The sequence below is a fragment of the Ahaetulla prasina genome, chromosome 3, assembly GCF_028640845.1.
Source record: "Ahaetulla prasina isolate Xishuangbanna chromosome 3, ASM2864084v1, whole genome shotgun sequence".
Lineage (NCBI taxonomy): Eukaryota > Metazoa > Chordata > Lepidosauria > Squamata > Colubridae > Ahaetulla > Ahaetulla prasina.
The window spans coordinates 208,434,749-208,452,426 of record NC_080541.1 but is presented as its reverse complement, the minus strand read 5'-3'; the positions used below and the strand labels follow the sequence as shown (position 1 = coordinate 208,452,426).

General features: G+C 39.6%; 1 protein-coding gene across 6 annotated transcripts in view; it reads left to right on the top strand.

Annotated features, from left to right (window-relative positions):
* Nucleotides 1-10,157: 10,157 nt before the first annotated feature.
* The window catches only part of BCAS1 (brain enriched myelin associated protein 1), a 75,148-nt gene continuing 67,627 nt past the window's right edge, over nt 10,158-17,678 (top strand). For 4 of the 6 annotated variants that reach the window (XM_058174481.1, XM_058174482.1, XM_058174480.1 and 1 more), the window contains exon 1: nt 10,158-10,296. The gene's annotated coding sequence lies outside the window, so the exon portion shown is untranslated. The remainder of the gene's footprint in view (nt 10,297-17,678) is intronic. The other 2 variants (XM_058174483.1, XM_058174479.1) reach the window with 2 other exon arrangements.

Sequence of the window (17,678 nt, the reverse complement as noted above, 5' to 3'; positions counted from 1 at the left end):
GCAGCCCAAATCCCACTTATTAATTGCAAAGTGCCAACACAGCAATTTAACCTGTTTAATGAGGTTTTAATACCTAAAATAATGATAAACAATGCAGAGTTCAGCTAATCGTTCTAAGAAAAACATGATAAATGCACTTTTATATCTCTTCATTTTTTTTCTGCTTTTGAAATATTACGTTCAGCAACAATAAAAAAGAAAAACGTTTGTAATATTATTTCTCTTTCCCTCCCATGCTCTTTCCCCCTCTCCCTCTCTCTCTTTCCCTCACTCTCTTTCCCTCCTTCTCTCTTTCCTTCCCTCCCTCTCTCTCTTTCTCTTTCCTCCTCTCTCTCTTCCTCCTCTCTCTCTTTCCTCCTCTCTCTTTCTCTCAAAATTAAACCTCACAATTCCGCTTGAGGGAAAGTCCCTTTGTTCCTAGATATATTCAAACTGAGGATTTTGTTCTTTAATCCTCCCAAAATAGTATCTAACCTTGATCATGTTTATAAGATATTGTTCAAGAGGGAAAGGAAATGGATGCGTTTTTTGCAGATCTAAGGTTGTAATAATCCAGATGATCAAAGGTAAAGGTAAAGGTTCCCCTCCCACATACGTGCTAGTCATTCCCGACTCTAGGGGGCGGTGCTCATCTCTGTTTCAAAGCCAAAGAGCCAGCGCTGTCCAAAGATGTGTCCGTGGTCATGTGGCCGGCATGACTCAATGCCAAAGGCTCATGAAACACTGTTACCTTCCCACCAAAGGTGGTCTCTATTTTTCTACTTGCATTTTTACGTGCTTTCGAACTGCTAGGTTGGCAGAAGCTGGGATAAGTAATGGGCGCTCACCCCATTATGCGGCACTCGGGATTCAAACCGCTGACCTGCCAACCTTTCAATCGACAAGCTCAGCATCTTATCCACTGAGCTACAGCGTCCCTCTAGATGATCACAAGGTGGCAGCAAATTGTTATACTTTTGATATCTCTTTGTTCCCATTTTGTGGTGGTTGGGGGTTTTGCAAATCAAAGAGAAAAAGAGAGGGGGAGGGAGGGAGAGAGAGAAAGAAGAAACAGTACAACAAAGAATATACAGTACACAAATACACACACTACTGTTTCCAGAATTGTTTGCCTAGAAAGCAGTATTTCATAATGGGTGGAAGTTCTTTTTTTGTCCTTTAGCTCCCAGTATTCAATGAGCTCCCTCTTTTGCATGCTGATGTTATCTTCAAGGAGGCAGAAATTAAGGAAGTATTTATAACTAAAATGTGGGAAGTAGGCCAAGATCAGGGCACATCAGGTGACACAATGAAGCTTAGCACCAAACTCTAGAGGCAGTATAGGACAATAATCCGCCTCACAAGGCAAATAAAGAGAACATTGTGTAGAACAAATACCACAGGGCAGAGCCTGACTGAAAACATCCTGGTAATTGATGATAAATCAAGGATTTGTCTCACCAAGGATCTAGTTAAATCAGCATTAGTGCAGAGAAGCCATTAGCTTTGACTGCAGAAGTAGGATCATGGCACATTATAAACCTCTCTGCAGCAACACTGTGATCTCTTTACAACAGCTTGATGAAAACAGTCCAACAGCTCTTTCTCTACCCTTAGAATACAGAACTACAGAGTTGGGACTTTGGAGGTTTTCTAGTCCAACTCCCTGCCTGAGCAGAAAACCCAATACCAGTGATGGCGAACCTTTTAGAGACCAAGAGCCCAAACTGCAGCCCAAATCCCACTTATTAATTGCAAAGTGCCAACACAGCAATTTAACCTGTTTAATGAGGTTTTAATACCTAAAATAATGATAAACAATGCAGAGTTCAGCTAATCGTTCTAAGAAAAACATGATAAATGCACTTTTATATCTCTTCATTTTTTTTCTGCTTTTGAAATATTACGTTCAGCAACAATAAAAAAGAAAAACGTTTGTAATATTATTTCTCTTTCCCTCCCATGCTCTTTCCCCCTCTCCCTCTCTCTCTTTCCCTCACTCTCTTTCCCTCCTTCTCTCTTTCCTTCCTCCTCTCTCTCTCTCTCCTTTTCCCCTCTCTCTCCTCCTCTCTCTCCTCCCCTCTTTCTCTCTCTCTCCTCCTCTCTCTTTCCCTCCTCTCTTCCTCCTCTCTTTCCTCCTCTCTCTTCCTCCTCTCTTTCCCTCCTCTCTCTTTCTTTCTCTCCCTCTTTCCTCCTCTCTCTTTCCCTCCCCCTCTCTCTCTTTCTCTCCCTCATTCCCCCCTCTCTTTCCCTCCCTCTCTCTCTTCACCTCCCTTCCTCTCTTTCCCTCCTTCTCTCTCTCTCCTCCTCCCCCCTCTCCCCTCTGCAATGGAGCTGGGCTGAGGCATGAGAATGCTCTGAATGACACCTCTGGCACATTTACCATAGGTTTGCCATCACGGCCCTATACTATTCCAGACAAATGACTGTCTAATCTCTTCTTAAAATCAGTGTTGGAGCATCCATAACTTCACACAATCCATGTTACTACATAAAAGGAGCTTTGCACATAAACACTCTTCTTTTTTTCCTCAAAGGTCTCGAGGTGGAGAGAGAGATGGGTGGGGTACATATGTCACCCCTACCCAATTTCCTCCTACTCTGTCATTTTGTCTCAATCAGTGGCAAAATCTGAAAGGGAAAAAAAAACTTGCCTGGGTATATATTTGATGTTCATTGCAGATACCAGGATAAATATTCTGATGTCACAAGGCCTCTCTAACTGTGCTCATGTCAGTGTTATAAAAACAAGTGTTGGGACCTGAGATGGTGAGACGGGTGAAGCTAAGAGAGGAAAGGGTTGGATCTTGAGTTCCTGCTATTCCCTCTTCCTTATTTTGGTTACTCATATGTTCTTGCTAGGTTGTAGTATAAAGCTGGGGGTCAAATATGGTTAGTGTATGGTTGGGAAACTACCAGGAAATCACCAAATTGGAGCTTCTTGGAAGAAGGCAATGGGAAACTATTTCAAGACTATTTGTCCAGAAAACTACAGGGATAGGACTATGAAATTAGCAGAAGTAAAACTCAAGACTGCTTTTCACAGTCGCCAGAAGTCATAGTCCAACATTTGCAGAGGAAATAAAAGAACACATTAATAACTCACTAATTGGGTGAATTAAAGTAACTATCGCTTGGCACGCATGAACAATGAAATACTACACAGCACAGAATGCTGCAGTTTTTCCATTCCATATAGTATCATTAAATCAAGCTAAATGTGCAGAGACCATAAATAGAAGTGATATTAAAATTAAATGTTGCTGTTGTTTTTAACCATTTGGTTTTGTCCGACTCTTGGTGACTTTATAGGGCAAGTGCTCTCCATGGTATCCTGACAAGCACAGCTTCTTTTAATTGTTGTATGTTCAACTTTGCATCAGGTTTGATGTTATCAAGCCAGTTGTTCTTTGTCTGCCTCTTCTTCTTTGTCCACTAATCCAGGGGTCTCCAATCTTAGTAACTTTAAAGCTTTGCTGGCTGAGGAACTCTGGGAGTTGAAGTCCACAAACCTTAAAGTTACTAAGATTGGAGACCCCTGCACTAATCATTCCTAGCATCACTGCCTTCTCCAATGAATTTGCACGCATCACATGACCAAAATAAGTCAGACATAATCTTATGATTTTAGCTTCCAGTGATGGATCTGGATTTGTACGATTTAACACCTCTTTGTTAGTTATTCTTGCTGTTCATGGTATACGCAGTAACTTACACCAACACCACAGTTCAAAAGTGACAATTCTTCAAGCAGCCGTTTTTAGTGTTCAACTCAAATATTAAACAGTACAATGGAAAAGTGTGTGAGGGGGGAGATATCCAGAAGATTTAAAGTGACAGAAATTCTTTAGATGAAAAATACTGCATGGCTTTGTTACATTAATTAAACTGGATTAATACTGAATTATCCTGGAAAAATCTTTGAACAATTACTCTAATTACTCTAATTATAATACAATGCTAATCAGGGATGGTATTTACTTATCTTAGCTACCAGTTCGCAAATGTGAGCCTGCACACCTCCTCCATGCATGCGCAGAGCAGTGGTGAAATCCAATTTTTTTTACTACCGGTTCTGTGGGCGTGGCTTGGTGGGTGTGGTGTGGCTTGGTGGGTGTGGCAGGGGAAGGATACTGCAAAATCTCCATTCCCTCCCTTCTCCTGGGGGAAGGATACTGTAAAATCTCCATTCCCATCCCACTCCGGGGCCAGCCAGAGGTGGTATTTGTCAGTTCTCTGAACTGCTCAAAATTTCTGTTACCAGTTCTCCAGAACCTGTCAGAACCTGCTGGATATTACCCCTGGCGCAGAGCCTTCTGCACATGTGCAGAGAGTCAAAAACAGGACATGATGATGTCCAGGTGGGTGGGCGGAGCCTTCCGCCGCCGGCGCTACCGGATTGCGCGATCTAGATAGAGCCAGCTGAATTTCACCACTGATGCTAATATATTTCCCTCAGTCTAGCATCCAATGCTTATGACAATATACTTATATCTTAATAATAATAATAATAATATCAGAGTTGGAAGGGACCTTGAAGGTCTTCTAGTCCAACCCCCTGCCCAGGCAGGAAACCCTACACCATTTCAGACAAATGTCTATCCAACATTTTCTTAAAAATTTCCAGTGTTGGAACATTCACAACTTCTGGAGGGAAGTTATTCCACTGATTAATTGTTCTAACTGTCAGGAAATTTCTCCTTAGTTCTAGGTTGCTTCTCTCCTTGATTAGTTGCCACCCATTTCTTCTTGTTCTACCCTCGGGTGCTTTGGAGAATAGTTTGACTCCCACTTCTTTGTGGCAACCCCTGAGATATTGGAACACTGCTATCATGTCTCCCCTAGTTCCTGTAACCGTTCTTTATACGTTTTAGCCTCCAGTCCCCTAATCATCTTCATTGCTCTTCTCTGCACTCTTTCTAGAGTCTCAACATCCTTTTTACATCATGGCGACCAAAACTGAATGCAATAATCGTTTCATAGTTCCCATCACCAATCTCTTTCCACTTATGACTGTATGACTATAACTTGTTGCTGGCAATCCTTATGATTTATATTGATATATTATCATCAATTGTGTTGTAAATGTTGTACCTTGATGAACGTATCTTTTCTTTTATGTACACTGAGAGCATATGCACCAAGACAAATTCCTTGTGTGTCCAATCACACTTGGCCAATAAAATTCTATTCTATTCTATTCTATTCTATTCCAAGCGTGGCCTTACCAAGGCATTATAAAATGGTATTAACACTTCACGTGATCTTGATTCTATCCCTCTGTTTATGCAGCCCAGAACTGTGTTGGCTTTTTTGGCAGCTGCTGCACACTGCTGGCTCATATCTAAATAGTTGTCCACTTGGACTCCAAGATTATAATTCTCAGGGTGGTCACTTCCTTACTACTGATTTATAGCATAAGATCCTCTAGCTTGTTTTTACTACTGATATATCACCCAGCATTGGGCAAATAATACGATCAAGCATTATATATCACTATTGTTACAAAGAGCTTGTGAAAGCTTAAGTCAGATCATTCCAGGATATTTCCACTTCGCCAGTCATGAAGATCATTCTGCGATTACTCTGTGGCACAAAAGCTCAATCTTTAATGACCAAGACCTGAACTCAACATTTTGCAGGAAGCAGTGGTGGGTTGCTACCGGTTCGCACCGGTTCAGCAGAACCAGTAGCAGCGGCAGTGGGAGGCTCCGCCTACCCATCTGGATGTCATCAAATACAATCTGCGCATGTGCAGAAGCTTTTGCGCATGCACAGAGAGGGAGCGCGCACGAGTGAACCGGTATCAAAGGTAAGTGAAACCCACCCCGGTAGGAAGCCAATATGGATGTGTGGACCTAATGTAAGGAGATGTTTGGGAAGTTTCTTTGTTTTTAACTGTGATATGCTGGTGGTAGAACTCATACTCAAATCTTATTTCTTCCCATTTAAAAATAGCAGGAAGCTATTTCAGATCAATTAAAAGAGTTGGATCCCATACAGTCTAGAAGACAAAGATTGTCCAGTCTTCTCTGGAATTGTGATTTCTATGCAATGGAGAGAACAAATGTCAAAATTCCTTTTTTGCCATACAGATCCTGTATTATGAGGAAAAGACTAAAATATATTTTAAGGATATGGGGATGGAGCAATCTTGTTTACCATGTTATTTGTGTAAATTGGGTTAACAATCCATGACTTTGCTGGAACTTCTGACTCACTTTCAAGTCATAGATTGTCATGATAAAAACAAAACCCAGAATTTCATGTGATGGATTCTTTGATAAATAAAACGAGAGAACTATATATGAAAGCTCAGCTCCCTTTCATTTATTTATCATGGATCCTTCAAGTAACATACCGGTAGTTATTTTTTTGTAAATATGCTGCGAGCATCATACATTCTTTTAGTCATGAATGAACATGAACATATTCTTTAAGTTGGCCTATCATAAATTGAATGGATGGTACTGATGCAAATAGCAAATCTGTGAATTGGATTAAAGATATTAGATTTCGGAAAATTCAGTCTGTGGCCATTTTCCTCTAACCTGAGGCTTTCAAATTACTTAGAAGTCTTCAAAATGTTATGCAACAGTTTTCTAGCAGGAGAAGGAGGCTGAGAATTATAGACGTACTGATTGAATTCAGTCAACTTGCTAAATTTGATGTACAAATCTTGGCAGGATTAGTTTGAGATGCATTTCCTGACTCTCGAGGAGCTGCCTTCAGCTGCTCCTGTGAGGTATTTCCAGTTCCTGTCATATGTAGATATACACCTGTAATGATGGCTTGTTGTGCGTCGTTCTTATGATTAAAACTACTTGAAACAGGACCCATCATATTCGAAGTAAGAGGTCAGTTTGGGATGTATAAATTTATTTAACTGGATATTCTAGATTTATTGTCCCAAGATGAACTGTAAGAAAGAAAATATAGTTCTTTTGATGAGAACTGGCCTCTTGCTTTAAAGAGGTTATCTGCTGGAGTCGTTTCCCCCCACCTCCATTTTTTCCCCTTCCATTCCTATATATACCAGAGAGGGAGGCCAGTGGGTCTTCAGGGATTTCTAGCATGCTAACAATTAAGGATGCTAGGATTTGTCCTTCAGTCATCTATTGGCTAGACAGGAAGATAAATTTTACTTATTTTGTATATTAATGCAATTTTTTTCCTTTCAAATCTCAAATGGTAGCAAAATTCAGTTGTCTGTCAAAATATGCACTTCTTGGAATTTTGTAATGTTGCTGACAATATTTTTGAAAGAATATAGGAACCAATCTATAAAAAATGCAAGCATTAGTTAAAAGAATTTTCACATTAGAGGAAACTATTTGCAAAATATAGTAGTTTAAAATATTAGGGAGAACAAAATGCATGTTAAGAGAAATATGCATAGGTTTATACACAATTGTTTAGTATGAATTTTTTAAAAAATCTCAAAGAAATATGGAAGTGGAATGGACGAACTTTAAGATTAAAGGCTTCTCTTAGACAGAATAATAGAATAACAACAGAATAATAGAACAACAAAATAAAGTTTTAAAGAAAATTTTAGATTGTGCCGAGATGGACAAATTAACAAAGGAAATTAAAGAAAAGGAAGATACAGAATACTGTGCAGTATGGAACAAATGCTACAACTGGCTGGAGATTAGAAATAGTGAACAATAACAAAAGGGGAGAAATCACAAACATAAAGTGTTTGTAAGATAATGTATAGAATGTATAAAATTAATATTACGAGTGAAAGAAATTAGAGTGTAATAAGGGATAGATAATGGGACAAGAAGGATATATATATATATTATAAGGGGAGTTAGGGAAAAATGTAAATATTAGAAGACTACAGTTACGAAACAGTTGTAAAAAGGGAATATATGTCATGTGTTTTGTGTTTGTTATATTGTGTTGTTTTATAAATAAAAAAATTAATAAAAAAAGAACAATAAAATAACAAAGTTGGAAGGGACCATGGAGGTCTTCTAATCTAACTCCCTGCTCAAGCAGGAAACCTTATACCATTTGAGACAAATGGCTGTCCAATCTCTTCTTTAAAACTTAACTTTAAAACTTAAGAATAGTTGACTGTAGATGTCCTCTGTTGGGAACTGAGGCATTTTCCATAGTCTGTTTGGTGTAGATACTTTAAACAGCATCTCCATCCTTCTGAACATTTTTTGCCTTGTTTTCACTGATGCACTGATCTCTGATGAAATGATAGCCGGTTATTTCCTTGATGTCACTATTGAATTTCAACATATAAGGATGTCAGTTGTTCCTTGAGTTAGATAAGGAGGAGCAGTAGTGGTGAATGTCATCAGCGTACTCCAAAATCTGATTTATTTCTTGCTGTAATTTTGTATAGGTGGTAACCCATGCTATAATTTAGCAGCCTGTCAGACAAGAGATCTCCAATTCTAGATGTTGAAATGTAGCTTCCTTATATAGTTCCCTCGTTACCTAATCAAGGAGAGATAAGAAACCTGGAATTAAGGAGAAACTTCCTAACAGTGAGGGCAATTAACCAATGGAACAGCTTGCCTTCAGAAGTTGGGGGTGCTTCATAACTGGAGGTTTTTATGAAAAGACTGGACAGCCACCTATCTGAAATGGTATAGGGTCTCCTGCTTGAGCAGCGGGTTGGACTGGAAGACCTCCAAAGTCCCTTCCAGCTTTCTTCTGATTGATTATGTTAACTAGACAGTGGACATGGCCTTAAAGGAAGGGCCCAAACTATTGCTAAATGAAGGCTTTATTTGCCAGTGTCAGGGTCAATCAAAAAGATCTAGCTGGGTTGTACTATTTCATAGCCAGTCTCTAGATTGGATATAAATCAATCTGTAACTAAAATAGTTATATACTGTATCTTAGCTGAAACCTGAACAGAAATGGGGTCAGATATTCAATATCATCCAGATCAGGGGTCTCCAACCTTGGTCCCTTTAATACTTGTGGACTTCAACTCCCAGAGTTCCTCAGCCAGCTTTGGAAGTATTAAAGGGACCAAGGTTGGAAACCCCTGATCAAGATATCTCTGAAATTGCAATGTCACTATTTTACTGATGACTTTTTTCCAGAAACAAAATGTAATCTGCCTTCACAATGGATTTCCCAGATCAAGAGATGGATTTCCCCATCCAATAAATGGATTTCCCCATCCTATAAATGCTAGGGTGGAATGCACCTACAAAGAGACATTCTTCACTTTCCTTAAATGCTATTCCAGCTGATTCAATCATCTATGAAGGGTGAAGATCCAATAAGCAGGCAGTAGTCTCCATACTATCCTCTGGATTTACAAAGTGAAAAGAATTCAAAGCAATGGAACAAGCTCTTGTTGAGATTAGGTAAAGGTATAGGTTCCCCATACACATATGTGCTAGTTATTCCCGATTCTAGGGAATGGTGCTCCTCTCCGTTTCAAAGACGAAGAGCCAGCACTGTCTGAAGAAGTCTCCGTGGTCATGTGGCCAGCATGACTCAATGCCAAAGGCGCATGGAACGCTGTTACCTTCCCACCAAAGGTGGTCCCTATTTTTTCTACTTGCATTTTTTATGTGCTTTCAAACTGCTAGGTTGGCAGAAGCTGGGACAAGTAACAGGCGCTCACCCTGTTACGCGGCGCTAGGGATTAAGGATTAAGAGATTAACCGCTGAACCGTCAACCTTTCAATCGACAAGCTCAGCATCTTAGCCACTGAGCCAGTGCATCCTTCAGTTGAGATTATAGAATCCAAATTAAAGCAGTCTTTTTCTTCAAAGAGCTGTGCAGTTTGCTCATAGCAAGCCATCAGCTGCTCCGATTCCTGTTCATGTGGATATGCCACATTCTTGCAATCCTATATTCCTTAGGTAACTCCCATTAAATGGCTTGAGCCTTCCTTCTCAGAAACACACTTAAGATCACACTGTTATTTATTTATTTTTGTCCAAGGAACAAAAAAAATACATAACTGGCTATAAACCTCATGGTTTTCTGTTGTTTATTGTTGTTGTTGTTGTTTTTTAAAAAAGATCCTACAAATCCTGCAGGCACTATTAACAGTGGAAAGCATACTTGGAACAGAGCAGACTAGAATTGCCTTGGAGGCCAGGAAGGGGAAAAAAAATAACTGAGTAAAGCTACTGAGTATCCAAAGCTCCACCCTATCCATGTGGCTGTACCTAATGTTTACCCTGTCTGAATATTGCTCAAGGCAAAGCAAGGTGCCTGTTGGGAGAGACTTTTAAACACTGCAGCACCTGTGGCTGAACAGCTCCAGAAGGGATCTGCAGCACAACAGAGTCAGGCTTCGTTCTGCAAACACAGGCAAGGTACAATTTGTATGTATGTATGTTATTTAATGTTCAAATATCTACCAGTGTTTAAATAGCATTTATTAGTATCCTGACCAGTTTATCAAAGATGTATATTTTAATCTTACTTTTCAGCTCATAACCAAAAACATAAAAACTACACGCTGCATCTCGGTTGGCTTGTTTTCCTCCTTTCTTCTCCCTTCCTTATTTTTTTTTTTTGCCTTGTGCAGTGTGGGAAGTGCATTTCTCGGAGATTTTGGCAGCTTCCCACACTGCAGGGTCTTCAAGACTTGCCCATACGCCTAGCATATCTGCTGTTCCTTCTTACCCAAAGCTTACAACGTGGAGCCCTTTCATGGAGGCAATAGCTGGAGAAATGAGACTGCGTAGTTCACCGAGCTGGAAAAATCAGGGTTCTTCTAGCCAGCTTCCTGTTTACAGTCCTCTCTAGGAAGCAGCAGATGAAATTCAGGACTGGGGAGAACCCAGTTCACATCTCTGCTTCCCAAGAGGAAGACCATTCTGGCAAACAAAGTGATGGGGCATTTTACGAGAACAAAATGAACTGTTAAGACTATGCTGCTTTGGAGCCGACAGGAAGTGGATGGATAATATTTAAAAGTAATTTGTTGTAGGGGTGGGTTTTTTTAAATTTTTTTAGAGTTTTGCTTACTTACAGATAAAATCACAACAGTGCGATAACTAGCCTTTTTTTTTTTTTTTTGAAAGCCAGTTTGATGTAGCAGGGGTTAGAAAACAGGACACTGTGAGTTCTAGTTCCACCTTAAGGATGAAGCCGGCTGGGTGACTATGGGGCCAGTTCCTCTCTCTCAGGCCTAAGAAGAAAGCAAGGGAAAAGTGTGAGAAAACCTTGCCAAGAAAAGTGCAGGGACCAATCCAGGCAGTCAGCAAGAGTCAACACTGACTGAAAGGCACACATACATACCCTGTTTCCCCAAAAATAAGACCCAACCGGAAAATAAACCCTAGCATGATTTTTTTCCAGGATGCTCATAATATAAGCCCTACCCCCAAAAATAAGCCCCAATTAAGATCATCAGGAGACAGAGGAGTTTAGTACTGTATTTCCCCCCCCCAAAAAAAACCTAACCAGAAAATAAGCCTTAATGCATCTTTTGGAGCAAAAATTAATATAAGACCTGGTCTTATTTTGGGGAAAACATGGTACATATAAGCCCAGATGTAAAAACAGCAGAAAAATTAAGATCAGGAGAAGTCTATTCCTTTCCTTATTTTCTTCTTACTTCTTCGTGTTTCCTTAGTGACAGAGAGGCGTCTCTTGGTCACAATGTCCATTTTCCTTTAAAGCTGCTCACAAATAACAGGTTATGTTCATCTTTGAGTTATACTTCATAACTCAAATTTCTCGTCTTCTAATAAGCCAACCTATAATGCATGGACTTTCGACTTAGCCACAACCTATAATTTTATTACTGATAATAAAAATATTTGATCCTTGATAAATTTGGATATGTTAGGAAGCCCTGAGTAAAAGTGACACAACTTAAAACAATATGATAATAGACAAGAGGAAGCTGTGCTGTTTCCATGTAATTTCTAGCAACATTTTAGCTTAAGAGTATTCAACCGTGATGACTTTAAGACTTATGGACTTTAACTCCCAGAATTCCCTAACCAGCATGGCTGGCTAAGGTATTGTGAGGAATTGAAGTCCACAAGTCTTAAAATAGCCACGGTTGGACATCCTGCTTTTCCTGATATGAGGTACCATCTTCCTTTTTTCATAAAGGTGTTAATTGTTGGTTTGTGTAAAAAGTAAAGGCTCCTTTAAGACATGCTGAACTCCTGGACATGTCAATGTTGTTTTTTGGGCAGCAATAGAGAGTTTGATTACACGCATACGCACACACACAAAAAAAAAACACACACACACACATATACACACGAGTTTTGGTTTTATTGATTTCTCAGTCCAGCCCACAACCTGGAGATTTTCTGATGATGTGCCATCCACACCAAAAATTTCTGACTCTAGACAGGGAGGTCAGAAGACATTGGAAGAACCAATGACAAATCTGTTCTACCTGCAGCCAAGAAAATTACATTGATGTGTCTGTGAAATAATCTGAAATTAACTTTAACCTGACAGAAACCTGTCTTCTTTATAGAAAACATAAAAGGAAAATGGTTATGGAGGAATTCAATGCTCAGAAGTACAAAACACAAACAATTTCAGAAAGAAAGAGAGACAAAAATGTTTGGTTTTTGCAGGTTTCAGAATTCAAGGATTTTGCAAGAGTCCATTGATAATGTCTGTTAGGTCTGGTGATATATGCCAACAAGCAAGCGGTGGCTTTAATTTTCCACACTGCTCTGGGGCAATGTCTTTGGGTGATTCCTTTCATGTACAGTAGTGGCCAAAATTGTGGAAACCTTGTGGGAAAAGTGTATTTTTGAGGTTTGATGGCTAATAACACCACTTTTGTTTGGAGTTTCAAGACAATCATATTCCACTGTTGGAAGAGTCTGGGAATAGCCCAGACCTTAACCCAATTGAAAAATCAATGGAGCCGTCTAAAGAAACTTGTTAGTCAGAAGTGACCCAGCAATAAAACCCAGTAAATAGAAGCAATCATTCAATATTGGTTCCACATTAGAACAGCTGCAGAACTAAAAGACTTGGTTCATTCCATGGGAAGATGTTATAAGGCTGTAATTCATGCTAAAGGTTACTCAACTAAGTATTAACTGATATGGTGATAATTTTTGTATAGCTCTTTTTTTTTATGCTGATAATTTTTGTATTGCTCATTTTTTCTACATGTTTCACTTTTCTTCTTTATACTGTAACTGCTATTCTAATAGCAAATCCTCCATAAAAGTTATTGCATTACATTCTTGATTAAATTATCTTTCTATTGATATATAATTTTATGGTACTACTCCCCCCCCCCAAAAAAAGTGGTGTTAGTAGCTAGTTTTAGAAAATATACTTTTCCCAAAAGGTTTCCACAATTTTGGCCACTACTTTATATATATTTTTCTCAAGAAATTTAGGAGGTATCACATTTGACTGACGAGTGGACAGATGGAGGAGGAGCGTTTTATTCCAACCTTTTGCTATGCCAGATTTCTGCAAACCCAGATTTCTTTTCCTGAAGTCTCAGGTGTCTGTAGGGCAGTCATATGTGAATTAGTCTTGTGAGGTGCATGAAAAACTTGGAGGCTTGTCTTGGAGGCTAAGAGAGAGAGAGAGAGAGAGAGGTTATAAGGTCTTGAAATGCAGAGTATGCTGTGCTGTAAACTTGTTTGAATTGTTCTTGGGTGGTTCTTATTTACTCTCCAAATGACTAATACCAAGCCCTTCCCTTTGCTGCCTATTTCGACAAAGCAGACTAATGATTTCATGTAAATGGGGATAGATCCAAAGACATAGTCTTCCCAATAGCTGGTCTCCACTGTCACTCTCATAATTTCCCTTAAATCGCCAAGATCAGAGCATATGACATTATTAAAAGCCATTGCCAATCTTCTTCCTTGTTCCGTGAGTATGCCAATGGCATCCGCTAAAAAGCGATTTAGTTGGCTGTCTAACCGGATATTTTCTTAGCAGGCAATCACACCCAACATATTTTTTTTTCCTTCTTGCTCTTTGTTATAGTTAAACTTGGACAGGCATCAATGATTTCTAGTTCCAGATTTATGTTCCAGATCTTATGGCTCGAATTTAGTGACATCTTGCTCCTTAAAATACAAACAATAAAGAAATACCATAAGGACTAACAGATTTATTGTGGCATAAATTAATGAAGCTGCTGTAACCTGAAGAAACCAAAGCTATCATAAATATGTTAGGATTCATAGTATCAAACTTTCCTTTGAGATTTCTGTGGCGATACTTCCCAGTCTGAGTTAATATGTCTATGGAGCCCCTGTCAAATTTTTTTATTGTTATGGTTGTTTTTAATTCAGTTCACTCAGGGGTGGGCTTCAAAAAATTTAGCAAGGGGTTCTCTGCCCAGTTGCTGGGTAGGCGTGGCCATGGTGGGCGTGGCCTAGTCAGCTGCCTGAACCACAGTGGGTAGGGGGCATTTTTGCCCTCCCCGGGCTCTGGAGGCTTTCCTCAAACCTCCAGGAGGGTGAAAATGACCTCCCCAGGCTCTGGAGGCCCCATTTCCAGCCTTCCCAAACTTCCGGTAGGCCCGTTTTCACCCTCCCCGAGCCTCTGTGCGTGCCCTGCACTTACATGCATCAAAAACAGTCCGTGTGGGGACTCCTGGGAGGGGCGTGGTGGGGCAGGCCAGCCAGGAGTGGGATTTGGGGGTTCTCCGAACTGCACAGAACCTCAGCTACAGGTTCTCCCGAACCCTTGCGAACCCCCAGCAGCCCACCCCTGAGTTCACTACATTTTATTTCATGTTCTTAAGTGTTTCTTTTTATTGTATATTTGGACATTGGAAGCCGGCCAGAGGTTTTGGAATGGGCAGTCATAATAAATTTAAATAGATTACATTACATTTCCACATTGGCACATTTCTACAACCCAACTCCTCGCAAGTGTGTGGAAGCCATTCTGCAGTCCCCTTTGCTTCATTTGACATTAACATATTGCAGGAGAGCACAAAGAATAAGGGGCATCACAAAGAAATAGGAGTGCCAAAGGGGATTGTCAAAACAGTTAAGATGACTGTGATTGCACAATTGAAACTCCCATCTTGACTCTTTAAACATTTATTTATTTATTTAACTGCTCATCTCCTTCTGAAACCTGATTCTGGGCAGTTTCTTATTCCATAGACACTCCTGCAAAGAAATGTGATCCTATTAAACCTGCCTCAAATTCATCCAGAACTCAGAAAAACAAAACAAAACAAAAAATCCCTTCGCTCCCTTGTTTTATAAAATAGGCAGGAAATAAATAACTAATGTCTCCACTTCATTTTCTTTCTTAATATATAGATACCCAGGCAGTAAAATTAATGTGCATTCTCCCAGTACATGAGGCAAATTTAGAGCATCATAATTTTCGACATAGCTAATCTCTATTTTGGTCCTCATAGTTTACTGCAGATTAAGTGAAGGTACTGTGATACATATATTTTACTCGCATTCAAGAATCATTACCCTCATTTTGGAATGGATGTGAGGGAGAAACTGGAAAGGAGGTAAATTTTGAAAGATGGACAGTTTGGTGGCTTTCGTCCTCTGTCAGGATACGATTGCAAATTAAGTGAATCCAGTTTCCTACATGGACTTTTATATACCAAAAGTTGTCGCAGCTCTCTTGAAGCAGTTTACAGTGTCAGCATATTGCCCCCAACAATCTGGGTCCTTATTTTAGCGACCTTGGAAGCATGGAAGGATGAGCTGGTGAGACTCGAACTGCCAAACTGCTGGCAGCCAGCAGTCAGCAGAAGTAGCCTGCAGTACAGCATTCTAACCATTACACCAGCACGACAAATGGTGATCACATGATCCCAGGATGCTTCAACCATCATAAATACATGGCAGTGGCCAAGTGCCTGGACTGTGATCATGTGACAGTGGAATTGCTGCTATAGTCTTAAGTGCAAGGACCATTCATGTCATTTGTTTTAGTATCATTGTAACTTCAAACAATTGCTAAAACAATCATTTCTAAGTGGAGGACTATCTGTATGGCAAGGTTTTATTGGGAGTAGATGGAAAACACCACTTTCACACTAGATCAGAAAACCTCAAAACCAGGCAGCCTTGGACTAGGAGCTGAGGGTGAGAGGAAAATGGTGTTACGTGATCAGGGCCTTAAACAATAATGAGGACAGCATCTTCAAGCTGAAATTAAAGAGCTGTGTCAATGTACCCTTAAAAAAAATCTTACGGAAAAACATGAATGATTATTATAAATGATGAATGATTGCCTGGCTAGGTGGCTCAGTGGCTAAGACACTGAGCTTGTCATTCAGAAAGGTTGGCAGTTCGGCGGTTCGAATCCCTAGTATAGGTCTCCTGCGTGAGGAGGGGATTGGACTAGATGACCACCAAGTCCCTTCCAACTCTGTTACTAAATTATTTTGAAGGACAGCTGCTTAGATGTTAACCCTTTTTTTTTTCCTTTAAAAATCCATGAATAATAGAATAGAATTCTTTATTGTCCAAGTGTGATTGGAGACACAAGGAATTTGTCTTTGGTACATATACTCTCAGTGTACATAAAAAGGCAAGATATATTTGTCAAGAATCATAAGCTACAACTCTTAATGATAGTCATAGGGTACAAATAAGCAATCAGGAAACAATCAATATCAATATCAATCATAAGGATACAAACAACAAAGTTAAAATCATGCAATCATAAGTGGGAGGAGATGGGTGATAGGAACGACGAGAAAATTAATAGTAATAGCAATTCAGACTTAGTGAATAGTTTTACAGTGTTGAGGGAATTATTTGTTTAGCAGAATGATGGCGTTTGTGTCTAGTTGTTCTGGTGTGCAGTGCTCTATAGCATCGTTTTGAGGGTAGGAGTTGAAACAGTTTATGTCCAGGATGTGAGGGGTCTGTGAATATTTTCACAGCCCTCTTTTTGACTTGTGCAGTATTCAGGTCCTCAATGGAAGGCAGGTTGGTAGTAATTGTTTTTTCTCCAAAGTATTCTAAAGGAATGATACATCAGGAGCAAGGAGGTCAAAGACCAAACCACCCCCAGGTCCTGCAAAAGTAAAATACTGGAAATGCTAATTTTCTTTCAAACTTGGGCCCTTCAAACCAATTCAGCATTTGAACAAAGCTAACATCATAGGAGGGTCTGGAGTTGTTTCTGAATTTCTGCAAAAAGCTGGTGCCAGAAACCTACATAAACCTGAAAACATCCCTTCAACTTTTTGATAAGATAATTGAGTACTTTATATTGGCTTTTTCAAAATTCGGACTATTTAGCATTGCACATATAGAACTCTGATATTTATTGTAGTGAAGGACATTTATTCTGTCATAAAAGTTTCCCAATTGGGATTATGGAACTTCTCTCCATCCTGTTTTTCTGATTGTCCTGCATCATGATAAATCTTGCTATATGTACTTATTCTTTTTTCAGCACCCCCCAAGAAAAACAGATAGGCAATTGCATTTTGGTCACCCAGAGGAATAGAATAGAATAGAATTTTTTATTGGCCAAGTGTGATTGAACCCACAAGGAATTTTTCTTGGTGCATACGGTCTCAGTGCACATAAAAGAAAAGATACCTTCCTCAAGGCACAATACTTACAACACTTAATGATAGTCAAAGGGAAGAAAAATGTTAAGAACTTCCATTTTGATTTCTGTTTGAAATTCAGAAAGGAATCTTTTTCCTAAACACACCACAACAGAAAAGTAGAGTAACGTCCCAATGCTGCCACCAACTTTATTGCTGCAATTGTTAAATAACCCCAAG